Source organism: Poecilia reticulata, chromosome 23 (genome assembly GCF_904066995.2).
Source record: "Poecilia reticulata chromosome 23, P_reticulata-male-v2, whole genome shotgun sequence".
Lineage (NCBI taxonomy): Eukaryota > Metazoa > Chordata > Actinopteri > Cyprinodontiformes > Poeciliidae > Poecilia > Poecilia reticulata.
In genome coordinates, this window is record NC_088852.1 from 15,267,095 (window position 1) to 15,280,856 (window position 13,762).

General features: G+C 38.7%; 1 protein-coding gene across 6 annotated transcripts in view; it reads left to right on the forward strand.

The window, feature by feature from the left end:
- Positions 1-13,762, forward strand: part of nav3 (neuron navigator 3) — a 381,588-nt gene that overhangs the window by 145,346 nt on the left and 222,480 nt on the right. The window lies entirely within an intron of this gene.

Genomic DNA, 13,762 nt, shown 5'->3' on the forward strand with positions numbered 1-13,762 from the left:
GCTGCTATGCTAGCATTTCCACGGACCTAGCATAACCATTATATAGCTTTTTCTTTTTGAATAAAATGCGATGCAAAAGTCCGCTGAAGGTACTCGGTGGACATTAAACTGACAGTCCGCCGAAAGTCTAATGGTGGACAATTTTGAGTCCGGAAACGTCCTCCCAAACGTCCGCCGGACGTCGGGAGGACGTCGATCAATCGTTATCGCCGGACGTTCGGCAGACGTTCAGCGGACATGCTCCAAACATTCAATGCTAGCTGGGTTGGTAATAGAGTTTTAAAGTAAATTTTATTATGGGTTTTTACTGTTTCAACAAACTAGAAACAGAAGTCCCCTCTTGACAGGATGAACCGTTAAGTCTCCTGCTGGTATGGTACGTGCGCGTGCGTGTTTGTTTGAATGCGTGGCTCTTTGTCAATTCTCTTTGAGCAGAGTAATAATCTCTAATCCACTTTTATACCCTGCCAAAAAAAACCCCATAGCTGACGTATATACATCCCGACACAGCAAAGATTTTTCATTTTGACACTTTACTTCAGCAAATAATTTCTTTGTTCTTTATTAGAATTTGTCACCTTGTTAGTCAAACAGTTGTGATGAGGCTGGCTTCCTCCTAATTATTGTGAAGACACTTGGAGCCTTTGCTACTCCAACTGGGAAAACACTCATGATTCAGCTTGACTTGGTGGATCTCATGTTAATGATTTTCAAACAAAAAGGCAATGAAAGTCACAGCGAGGAAATAAGAGAAGTTCTATTTTTTGTTTTTTAGCAGCAAAATACATAAAAAACAATCAACTTCAAGGTCTATGACTACTGTTTACATAAACTTGCTCTATGAAATAATATATGCTTTTAAGTTTGTGATATTCTAAAAATCTTACAACAAACTGACATTTTTTAATGCTAATCCAGGAACATTTGGAGTCGTTTTGTGTTTTTATGTATGTAGCGGTGCACTTATGCATACTGAAAATTTTTAAGCCTTGTCATTTCAGTACATGCACCAAACCAATACAGCGTTGTTTCATATCTGAACACATGCAGACAGCTCTGTAGCATAACTTTAAAAAGTGAGTCTAAACCCAAACAGGAGAGCTCCCTGTTTTCATTTAACTATCAGTCAGTCATAGAGACTCTTTGCTTCGTTCACATGCAGATAAATCAGCAGATAAGCTGTCAGTCTTTTTTTTCTTCTTTTTTTTCTTCCTTACTGACCTGCAGCTGGAGAATTGGTTTACTGGGCCTGTCTTGATCTCTTCTTGAAATCCAGTTTGACATTTGCTTGGTTCAATTACCATCTACTGCTGCTGCTGATCATTGGTGCATGGCAGTGCTGCCTCTCTAAACTGCCTCGGCATTTCTGTTTCTTTATTGTCCTGGAGAAACTCAGGAGCTTCTTTCACTATACCTACCCACCAGTTAGATGACGGGAGCTGTGACTGCAAATCAGTTGCCTTTAATTAATAAAACATGTACTATGATGGTGTGAGTTTAATTAGAGCTATTATCTGTAACACAGAAGACAAAAAATTGATTGAATAGCTTCGTAACGAGTCAGATGGAACCTCAACTGAATACTTAATGTACCTTTTTGTTTTTTTGAAGAATCCAGTCCCACAGTAGGAAATGTAGCAAAGTAGTACATTATGTAAATCCACGATAACAAAAAAGAAATGCAGCTGAAGAATCACCATTGTGCTTTTTTAATAACTAGAGAATGATTGGTTGTCAGATGTGAAAAGACAATCCTTTTATAATTAAAATGTTCATCTCACCAGGCTATATGCTAATAGCAGTTTATTATTTACTTTGCTAGCCTGAAAGTGCCAAAACCCTCCAAACGTTGTGGTGCTAACCTAGGGCGGGAAGTAGAGAAGCAAACAGTTTTCTTGCAACAGAAGGCAAGAAAGTATAAGATATGATGAACAATAAGAATTGATTGAGATTTTATGTGATTGACCAGCACAAACACAATGATATGTACACATATTTTAACAAATAATGCAACACTAGGCAGCAAAGGGGCTCTGACCATATTAACATAGTCATGGTGGAGGCAGCATCACATCGACATGTGGTTGTAAAAATTGTTCCAGTTTAAATCAATGAATCCATCCTTGTGGAAAAGCATGGCGTTGGTCACTTCCAATGTGTCCCACAGGACTATTTTCTGTCTCACAGATGAATGACATTTTAAGGTTCCTAATAAAAGATTATTAGAGGAAAATGAGAATGAGAGGCAGACAGTGGAGCAAGATAGCTGCATCTTGTTAGGTGAAATGTTACTCTTTTTTAATTCTCATTTAACTAAGATAATCATAATTTGAGGTACCAAACACAATTGTTTTTTTGTGCTGTGACAAGTGTTTGTGTTGCAGTTCTCCACACTAGTGTTTGTAGTGTTTTTTTCCCCACAGATAACAGTGAGACTGGATGAGTGGAGGGTTAGAAGAGAGAAACCATTAACTAATGCAATCAGATAAAATGTCCTCTAGAGACATGTTGCCCTGTTGGCCTTCTCAGTTTTACCCGTCAACATAATTTGATGGTGTTTCTGAAAATGAACAACAAATTCAGCAGCTGTCAATCACTGTTTTTACAGAGTTATAGCGAAGCACCGCAGTTACAAACATGAACTTATCTTGAAGTGTTGTCGGTATCCGTTTCCTGCAGAAAGCACGTGTCTTTATTGGATTTTGTTTTCCTGCGTGTGTATATGTTCTTTTGTTTTTTTTCCTTGTGCAACAGTGTATTGGTTCTTCTGTTTATATAACTGCATTCTGCCACCTAATAAAGGTAATGAGAGCTCTTTTGGAGCATTGATGCGTTCAGGCTTTTTTAATGAAAAATGGAGAAAAGCAGCAGGTAGATGTAATGAAAATAATCTGGATAACAAGTGCTTCTTAATCTACCGAATAATACTAACTTTTACTTCTCATTTCTTTAAACTTTAGAAATGTAAAAATTTCTTCACAAAATTGTGACTGCAAAAATCTTGCCTAATGAGATTATTTTTGAAATTTTGAGACAAAACCTGTTAAAGAAGGCTGGTTCTGCGGACTACGCTGGGTCATCTCAAGAATATTGTGAAAAAGGTTCTTCATAAGATGGAGAAAAGTCCGGATAACACTGAGCATCCTGTTCATGAAAATTCAGGCATGCAGCAGCAACATAAAAAGCAAATGGTAGCATGCTGACTTACACAAAGGTAAAAATATCAACTGAAATCATTCAGTTTATACTCTAATCATAAAATCATAAAAAATGATTAGAGAGTCACAACTCCTCGTCCTGGCAGTTCTGAATCCATTCAAATTGCTCAATCGATTCTAGTCTGCTTTTGAAAAATTTTATTTTGAACCATTCTGGAATATTTTTTTAACAAAAATTCCCGTAGCTAAACTAACTGAATACTGGAAATTTAAGTTGCTTAAGTTGCATGTGCAAACCTATTTTAGTTTAATTAAAAGCTGATTAAATTTGATAGTATCAAACCCTTATAGAATTGTTTTAAATGAATTTGCTTACAGTCTTTTCCTCTTGTCGGTCACAAAATGTAAACAGAATCTCTACTCCGCTTGAATAGAAAAATTGTTTTCTGACTAAAAACTGTTTAATTCAGTCATGCCATGTTCGGTGATCTTTCCAACTTTGCTTTGTTACATTTTGATCGGGCGTCTCCAGGAACATCAGTTGTACTGTCAGACCCCTGGGATGGATCATGGAAATGAGACAAATCCACTTCTCTCTCCCTCCTAATGAAGAACCTCTTGGCTCTCTGTTGCATGTTAGACAGGTTGGAAAGTTGCCCAGGGGGGGTGTTGGGAAGAATTGATCAACCATGTTGGATTAAAGTTGCATAATGATGCCAGCTCACTCAGTTTCAAACCCATCCATTAGATAGTACACATACTGCGCTCCCCTAGGAGGAGTGACCTTGCAGAGCAACAGTAGTGATGGCTTTTCTGGAGTAGCATCAAGTAACGTGTAAAGAAGCTGCCATGTTTCTATCTGAGCTGCAACCTCAGTCTGTAGTGTTATAATGAGCTTTAAAGGGGATTATTAGTAGCTTTTGCTTGCATATGATTAAATTAAAATAAACCTTGTAACTATTACGTAAATGGTTACAAGTTATTTCTAGGGTTTCTACTTGGCTTTGAGCAAAAACTAAATTAACATTTATAGCTACCAGATAATTTACTAAAAATCACACTAATCTAAAAAGGACAAGGTCATAAGTTTGCTGGATCGGTTTTTTAAAGGGGGTGGGGAGTGAAAATAAGCCAGGCAAGAGCAAAGCATAGTTGCCAAAGGGTGAAGGCATTATTTATAAAACATCCTAAAAGGGCTATTCTGAATTAAGTAGGAATTCCAGCGTCCTATGTCCAATTTGAGTCATAAATATAATATTAAATGGTGATTTATCACTTGACCGAAGTTATTAGAAACGTTGTCTGAGAGAAATCATATGGAAACCTCACAAACAGGTGTTCCACTGTAAAGCTTAATGTCTAGCATTTGATGACAACTCACAACAAAACAGCAATTTGTGAAACTAAAATTCCCTCAATTAGTTGAAAATAAATTCTCACTCAATTATTTATCTCACACTGAAAAGAAAAGAGTCTGAGATTTTAAAAAAATTGGTAATTATAATGAAATTATTTAATTTATGATTTTAATTTAATCTTAGAGCCGTTTTTTGTCTTTAATAAACTGACATCATTGAATTAAAGGATAAGTAAAAACCACCAAATGTCATTTTCTTACCTAAGAAACTTTATGCTAACAAACGACACCCACGGCCGCCTTTGTGATCTTGTTGCCGACTCTTTTTTCCACTGTTGTTAAACTTGGGTACATGTGGGTAGACTTTTCAGTGGGAGGGGGGCATTTTGAGCTGGTTCATGTTTGTCAATAAAACGATTAGCTTTCTAATAAACAGAACTTTATAGTTTTCAATGCAGGTGCATGACTGAACAAACTGTTGAAGCTTAACATTCTTGTTGTTTGGTGATGCCATCCCTGTTCCAGTTCATTTTAAAATGTTCATTTCTGTTTCTCAAAAGTAAGTCATTGACCAAAATCAGAAATAAACGCCTTTTTTTTGTTCCCCACAAAAATGTTTCTGACAGAGAGACAAATGTCTGAGGAAAATATTTAGCAAGAACTGAGATGAACTGCACCAGATGGCCACACAGTTTGCGATCCATATTCAGGTTTTGCTCACAGCGAAACCATTATCAGGATGAGGAAGCACAGGCATTGAAAAACGGATGAAAAACCATAGAACATAAGTTTACCACCTTTTTTAGCTTCAAAAGGTCTGACAAAAACCGTATCTGGTTCGGCAAGGTGCTGCGGCCAGCAGCTTTGCACCGGTGACCCAGGTGTTTGAATCTTACACGGGTCATGTTATTTCAAGCATATTAGCTTCACTTCAGCGCAAATCTCCAGGTGCGCACCAAGCAGCGCGTCCCCGGCCTTGTTGTTCTATTCCAACTCCACCTACTGGGGGGGGATCTCTCCCGGCTACGCCCAAATTAACCACCAGCACCAAAGATCACAGGTCACACATGAGAGGATGTGACGGCTGCTTGTTGGATGGAAAGGTTAATGTCATGCTTGTAAGGCGATTAAAATTCGTGATGGAGAGGAAGGAGGTGGATGAAGCGGTGGAGAATTGTGTCTAGCTTTAAAGTGGAAGTGCAGGTTTTTGACAGTTTTTAACAGAAAACAACTTAAAGCGTCGATAAATGTCACTATGACTGAATCAAAATCTATACATGGCGTTTTATACATTGTTGGTGTGACTGTGCGTTGAGTGGTTTTCCTGCAGTTCTAAAGTTGTGGATGCGATTTCAGCTGCTTCCTGTTGCATGTCGACGTGCCTCTGATAAAAATTGTCAATAAATATGCAGATATTTTGACTCAGTTCTTTTAATTCTCTCAGATTGGAGATTTTTCAGACAAGAACCTCCTGCTTAAAGTCATGCCACAGAATTTCCCATCAAATTCAAGTCTGGACTTTGATTGGGCCACTCCAAAGCCTTTATTTTCTCTCTTTTTTAAAGTAGGATGCATAGTTATACCAGAGGTAATGGATGCATGACCTCAAAAACATTAAATTTTTTAAAATCTTGTGAGTTTTCAGAATATTTTCATACAGACTCTTTTCAAGTGAATTTTTTTATTTTTTATTTTACAGGTCTGACTAGAATCAGGAGTGGTTGTTGTTTAGTAAGTTTAAGCGTTTTTATGGGAACAAATAACAGTTTTTTAAACATACAAAGGTCTAGGTTTGTTCTTTGCACAGCAAATGAAATAATTTGAAACAGTTTAATGTGACAAAAAAGCAAAACAAAACTGAAAACCAATGAGGACAAACAAAGTGGTAGTTGCCAAAAATGACATTAAAATATACTTGGGCAAAAAATGACCTAACTAAATTTATTTATGTCCCTGTGCTCATGGCACAAAGCTAATAAATACAAGTAGATATCAGATATGTGAAAAATAATAGATGAAATATTCTTGCTAAACTCAACAGGAGGAAAACTGTGCGGTTTAGCGGAGTGTGTCGAATGTTGAAGGTATGAGTCAAGCTGCCCCTGTCGCAGGTCGTTTTCTGATGGCTTTCTTCAGCTGTCATTTTGACATAAAGCCATGTGCACATCACCTTGAGACAGCGTGAAGGTGAACTGCCTTGACATTCAACTTTGTTCACATGTCATGCCTGCTGTACAGAGAATCTGTATCAAAACAGGAGAGTCATATTGTTTTGATACCATTTTGAAGTGATACAATGGTAATAATGGTCAGAACATGTTCTCAAAGATCAATAAGCTTTAAATTCCAATGAACATTTAAACACTGGAACTGGCAGACGTTTGAAATATTCAAAATAAAATGAAATTAAAAAAAAACTAAATGAACTATGAAGTCTCTGTAAACAAAATGATCTTTAAAAAAAAAACGAGAATTGAGACCAAAGCACCAGACTGAAAACTTTTCATTCAGTTTTTGATAAAAAGAGAAGGAAAAGAGAAAAACGATAAAAGAAGCAAATGAAAATGACTGAGTTACTCTTATTTTATCATGCTTTTAGCTATTTTTTTAAAATAAAAAATAATATTTAAAATAACATCTGTAGCGGGCCTACGGAGAAACTCTAAGACAATGGAGATCCATGTAGGGCATTACTACTTTTTTTTCTCCTTTTTTTTAAACACATTTAATTTCTGTTTAAATTTTTATTACAAATGATTAGCTGTTTGTCTCTTTTTTTAGAATTTGGTTCCTGTCCAGCATCTCCTACCCTATATTTTTCTTCTCCTCTCCCATTTTCTTATCATCTCTCCCTTCCTCGCTGTCTAATGAGAAAGTATCTCCAGTTCCCTTTGGCTCTCCGGTCTTTGATCTGATATGAGCCCTTGAAAGCCTCTTGGATTTCCTCAGTGCATGGTTACATTTGTCAGTTGTAAGACCCTGATATGAAGAGTTGCACATATATTTTTTCCCCGTCTTCCTTCTGCTGTAGCTGTCTGATCAGAACAGCAGCAAACAGTCCTGTTGGTTCAGCTGGCTGTCAGATACAAGTCCTTTCCCAACAAGAATATTTTCTGCGCACACCGTTTTTCACTCTCTCTGCTCGTCCGTTTTAAAGAGTGTCATTGGCTCTTTCTCCCCTTTAAATCCTACTGGACGGTGGTTTCTGTGCCACCGGTGGAAGTCCCACCCACAGTGGGTTCACACGTGTTTTCAATGTTCGTTCTCCTGATATTTCAGAAGTAGCCATGTTTTCATTTTGAAACGTTTAGATGTCAGTCCAAACCAGGCATGTTATAAGATATCACAAGTTTGTAAGCCTTGTAATTTTATTTGAATCACTCCAAGGCTCTCTCTGTTGGGATTCAGGCCAAGGTCTTAGGAACGACATGTTAGCTAAGGGTTCTGCCAAAACTCTGCAAGCGCAATATAAGAAAGAATTTCATCATACATTAAATTATGCCATTAATATTCAATTTAGTAGTAGCTTATTAAAACCATACATTTTGAATGAAAGTTATTGGCACATTTACTGGGAAAACTCCTTTGTTTAGCTTTAAATGTTATCAGAAAGACTTGAAGAAGAAAAAAATTGAAATCCACCTCAGCATACACAAACCGGCCAAATTTGACACAGTTTGCATCAGCACAACGAAAGTTACGTAAAAACAAATGAACACCTGAACCTTAAGTTTCAAATTGAGCTTGTGATGGTTTTTCAAAGATTAAATATTTGTTCTCTTGGTGGCAATTTTAGTGTCCCAGAAAATTTTTTATATAAACAGTACTGGGTCAGCTAGATTATCCAGGATTGAATTGGACTTTTTTACTGTGACAATCAGAATTTGAAAGGCAGTTTAATAAAGATCATCTCTGGTCATCGCTCTGCATACACACTGGTACAATTTGTGTGTGCCGCAGGGCCACACACTTTCAGACAGGGCCATATTTCATCTAATTGGGACTCAATGGTCCTTTTCAGTCCAGTCAAGAGGTATGTAAACCACCGCCACAGGTACGCTGTAGGCGACAGGAGGAGACAGCGATAAATAACACCGCAGTGTTTAATGAAACAATAAGAAAATGTTATTTTAACAGTCCTTCAGTCTGAAGAGGCAGATAAATCGGGGTCAACAGACCTGCACTCGCACGTTTCCTGCAGCCTCCCTCTTTTTGTGTCCTTTCCACCACACTGTTAAATGATCCCTAATTTTCTGTACTCGGCTCAGCCATGTTTTTGTTTTCTTATTACAGTGCAAACAGTGCCTTGTAAATCGCAAGCTTTTCCATATTTTGCCACCTCATGACCACAAACCTCTATGTATTTACTGCAGAGTTATGTGGTAGTGACCAATTTTAATTGTAATGAAAATTATTCATGTTTTTCAAAGTATTTGACAAATATCACATCTGAAATGTGTGGTGTGCTTTTGTATTTAGCCCACTTTTTTCACACCATCATGAAACTGAGCAGGCAGGTTAGGGAGAACATTCTGGAGAAGTTTATGAAGGAGCTATGTTGCAAAGAAGAATCACCAAAAATTACACTGATGTACGAAGCTTCTCTCCCAGAGAGACTCAGTGCAATAGAATCCACAATTTTCACATTTCTATTTGTAAAAAAAAAAAAAAACTTTAAATCCTTTTTAAATCCTCCAAGTCCTTTTTCCTTGCATTGCCACACAATGTATCTATTTGGAATGATCTCCCTCCAATTGTCCCAATATGACTTTATCTCTAGTTTTTCTGGTTTCTCCTACAGCTCACCATTTTTAAGCCCGCCGTCACTTCAGTTTAAAGAATAAAGATAGATGCTGCAGCTAAATTTAAATTTCACTTTGATTTAGTATTCAGTTAGTCCCTTCGCGTAACAGGCTGTCTCTGCAGCGAAAACAGGAAGTACTTATCAAATTAAACTCAAACTCATTTAGAATCCTTGAAGTATTTGCAGGCGTTCAATTGTTCGACAGGCATTGAAACACCATAACATGACTCAAATGATTTATTCATAAAAAAATTTATCCAAAGACTGTTTCTTTACTCATTCACTTGACTCATAAGAAATATTTGTTCAGAGATTTTTTTTCTTTCTGTTCTTTTATTCAATCTATTTATTTTTATTCAATTGAGTTTCCTAAATGATCACTGTTACACTTAGAACAGGTGTATTATTAGTTTTGGTGAAGTAGAGATTCTTCATCCTATTTGGGCTTCCATCCAAGTTCTGTTGAGCCCCAGTTTGACTAATCATTAGCTAAACTAATCATTAAGCTCTTAAATTAAACTCTAATGACATAATCAAAGTAATTGTCAGCAGTATCACTCACTGCAAAATCCAATTTTCTGTACATTTCTCATGCATGAGTTGTTGTAGTTTAATTCCTGCGTTTTTGTCAAAATATCAGTAGGTCAGTATGAATCAATGAACTGAAGCGGTGTGCCAGCTCAGTGGCATCCCATCTGTGTCACACTGTGGGTGACTTCTTTCTCAAGGTGGGTCTCTATGACAGCTCCCAGATTGGCTGTGCCAGCCGCCAAATGGTGCTGCCATGCGTCATGCGGGGTGGCGGTCTGTCACTTACCCCTGAGGCACTTTTTTTTTCTAGCTGTGAAAATGGAAAAAGAGCCGGGTGGTGTTTGAGCGAAACCCCGGCGTTCCATATGAACATTGGGTTGGTATGGAACAACATGTCTGTCTTCTGATTATTTGTAGTTCACAAGATGGAGCTTAATGATTACCATCAAAATCAGATTTGAGGAATGCAGAAAGTTTGCTATGGTTGACACATTTTCAGAGGTTGTCCTGTATGATTGTTTCAGTGTGTTCCAAATAAAGGCCATGAAAATGTATCACAAAGGTTTTAGATCATCAAACTAGTGATGGAGAAAACATCAAATATTTGAGATCCTTCCAAGGAATGGCTGGTCTTCTAAAACTCCATCAATAACTCATCCAGGATGTCACAAAAGAACTCAGAACATCTAGATCGCTGCAGGCCTCACTTCCCTCAGCAAAGGTCAGGGTTCAATGATGAAGGCTTTTGGGAAAATGTTTCACAGACTGAAAAAACATCAAAACTCCCATTTTAGAAATAAAAACATCATGCAAGGAGTCTAACAAAATTATGGTGTGATGGTCTGGTGTTGCTGTGCTGTTTAAGGACCTGGATGACTTTCTGTATATGATAGAACCATCAATTCTGCTCTCTAGCAGGACATTGTGAAGGACAATGTCCAACCTATCAGTTTGTGCCATTAAACTGAAAAACTCTTTGGCTATGCAACATGACAATGATCCATAATACACCATCAAGTTCACCTCTGAATGGCTCAGAAAACACACAAAAGTTTGGAGTTCCCTGATCAGGGAACTCCAAAACAAGCCATTCATCCTCAAACCATCCATCCATCCATCCATCCATCCATCCATCCATCCATCCATCCATCCATCCATCCATCCATCCATCCATCCATCCATCCATCCATCCATCCATCCATCCATCCATCCATCCATCCATCCATCCATCCATCCATCCATCCCTCCCTCCCTCCCTCCCTCCCTATCCTACACCCTTATTCCTTTGGGGTTGGGAGGGGTGCTGGTGCCTATCTCCAGCTGTCAGCGGGTGAGAGGTGGGGTACACCCTGAACAGGTTTCCAGTCCATCGCAGGGCAACACAGAGACACCCTTCAATATGGCTAAATTAAAACAATTCTGTAGCAAGGCACTGTGAAACACTCATTGTTACTTGATAGCAATTGATAGCTAGGGTTGGGCCAATAACTTTTCACATTGGGGCAGGAAATGAATGAAACCATCACTTTGAGAACTGTTTACTCAAGTTGTCTTGTTCTTGTATTTAAAGTTGTTTAATGATCTGAAATTCATCTTGCCAGTGTGGAGAATATACCCAGGAGTCGGGAACAAGTGATACAGACTTAATGCTAGATGGCAAAATATGTGAATACCTTGCTTTTTTCATTAAACAGTAGCAGTAAGTAGTAGTAGTCTTTTTTTATTATAAAAAATGATTAAAATTCATCCATTCAAAGGTTTTAGTAACAGTTGGTCCACATTCAAGTGTGAACCCTTAACTATGAGTTTGACACAAGGCGAACTGAATAGCGTTGCAAAACTCAACTGATTGACACTTGTTGCAAAGCTGTGGTCAAACAGAAGAACGCTGGTCCACCTCAACATGTTGCACATGCTCCTTGGAACATCCATAGGCAAACTGCAGCGTCCACACTCCCAGAAACATAAACAAACAGCGGGTATATCGAGTCCGAGAATACGCGGCGCAGGAAGGAAGACTGCCGCATGCGAGGTAACCTGAGACGTCACTGGTCGTGAAGACCAAAGGAGAGGAATCTTCAGGCTTCGGGCCTAATGTGGACCTTCAGGCCAAACCACAACAGGCATCCCTGCATCCCCCCCAATCCCAAATAATTACCAGCCCTCCAAAAACCAGAGAAAATAACTTAATTGGTATGCTGTTTGAGAGTTTTCTCCCAGTGGCACGGAGCTGCTATAAATTACACATACTGAATTTCTTCCCTCTTGTACCAGGCAAGCTCTTAATAAAACTGCTCTTTTCACAAATTTTTGCCTTCCCCCCCACTAAAGTTGCTGTGAAAGCCTCATAACTGTGACATGTTAAGTATAGGTTGTTTTTTATTGTAATAAAAGTGCTGAAGCAACAAGAGAACACAAAAAAAAAATCTAGTAGAGCCAAAGCAGAGTGGGGAAACCTTAGGCCTGTCAAATTAGATGTAACACAAGGACCCGCTCGTTGACGAGGGGAAGGAGGTCGTGAACCGGAGCTTTGGCTAAACTTGTGCTCACTGTATGTAACCCCTCCACCGCTGCCTTCCTAAAACACTAAGAAGTCAAAGAAACCCAGATAAATATGCTTGGGTCTTTCTTCAGCCTGTCAGCAGCCATCCGTCTCTCTTATGGCTCCTTAATAGCATCTGACCGCAGCACCCAGAGGAGGAGCAGCAGTGGTGCAACCGCAGGATCACAGTGAGTGGGCTGGAAACCTCCTTTTTTTCCCCTCCTCCCTTTTTTTTCTTTCTTTTTTTTTAAAACTTGCAGGGAAAATTATTCTTAGGAAGAATTCAGCTTTCAGTCTGAAGATGGTCTGAAATCGTCATTGTTGAACCCTCTGACCTCTAACGAGGCATTACTATGACTACAGCACCTTGCAGTAGAAATCATCCCTGAGCACCTTTTACTTACAACAAGAAGTAATACATCACTGCGAAATGAAGAAAAAGTGAAACATGGTTTTCAATATTTATGAATAAAAATCCAAAGCCCTTTAACTCTGGCACACTTAAATAAAATCCAACAACAACTTGTCTTAAGTCAGTGGTTCCCAAACTTTTTTTCCTGGGCCACCCCCAGTGGTTTCCAAACATTTTCTGGAAACCATTATTTGTATGGACTTCAAATAGCTGTCTAGTTGAACGACTTGTGCGAGTGGGGGGGGATCGACTTTTTTGGGGGGCAAAATGAATGTACATAGCTGAACGTAAACATCAGTAGCCTACAAGCTACTGTACTTGTTAACAAGCTTAAGGTGCTGTATTGATATTAGCTAGTCATCTTTTAGCTAACTTTACCTGCATCCAACAGCTTTACTCAACAGTCTGTTAGTTTGGGGGAAAAACTGTGAAAAGTTCTTTGCGTTTTGCTGTCATGATTCTAACACACCTGTGCAGCTCTGTACAGCAGCAGCAGGTCTCCTTCACGGTGCACAGGTGCAAACCCAGCGCGAGCATCGTAGCGCTCATGTTGCGTTTAAAGGCGGCTCGAAAAAACAGGTTATCACATGTTAACAACGGATTAAACAGTTTTAACTGCTGATAAAAGTGACAGAGGACATGGATATGGGAAGTGTGGAAGCCCCTACTGTATCAAATTGACATAGGAATAACAGAGTTGGTCATTCTAAGGTACAAACCCAGTGCATAAAGCGTTCAGGATGTTTTTTTTTTTTTTTCTCATCCGGACGGCTTCCTGCACCCCCCTGCAATGGCACGGCGCAACCCACAGTTTGGGAACCTCTGTCTTAAGTCACCAGAGGTGTAAATCTAGTTTAGTATAAATGCAAGAATATTAGAGAACAACCATCATCATGAAGACCAAGGATCACAGCAGACGGGACAAGGAGAAGGCTAATATAGAAGTTTAGGTCAGGGT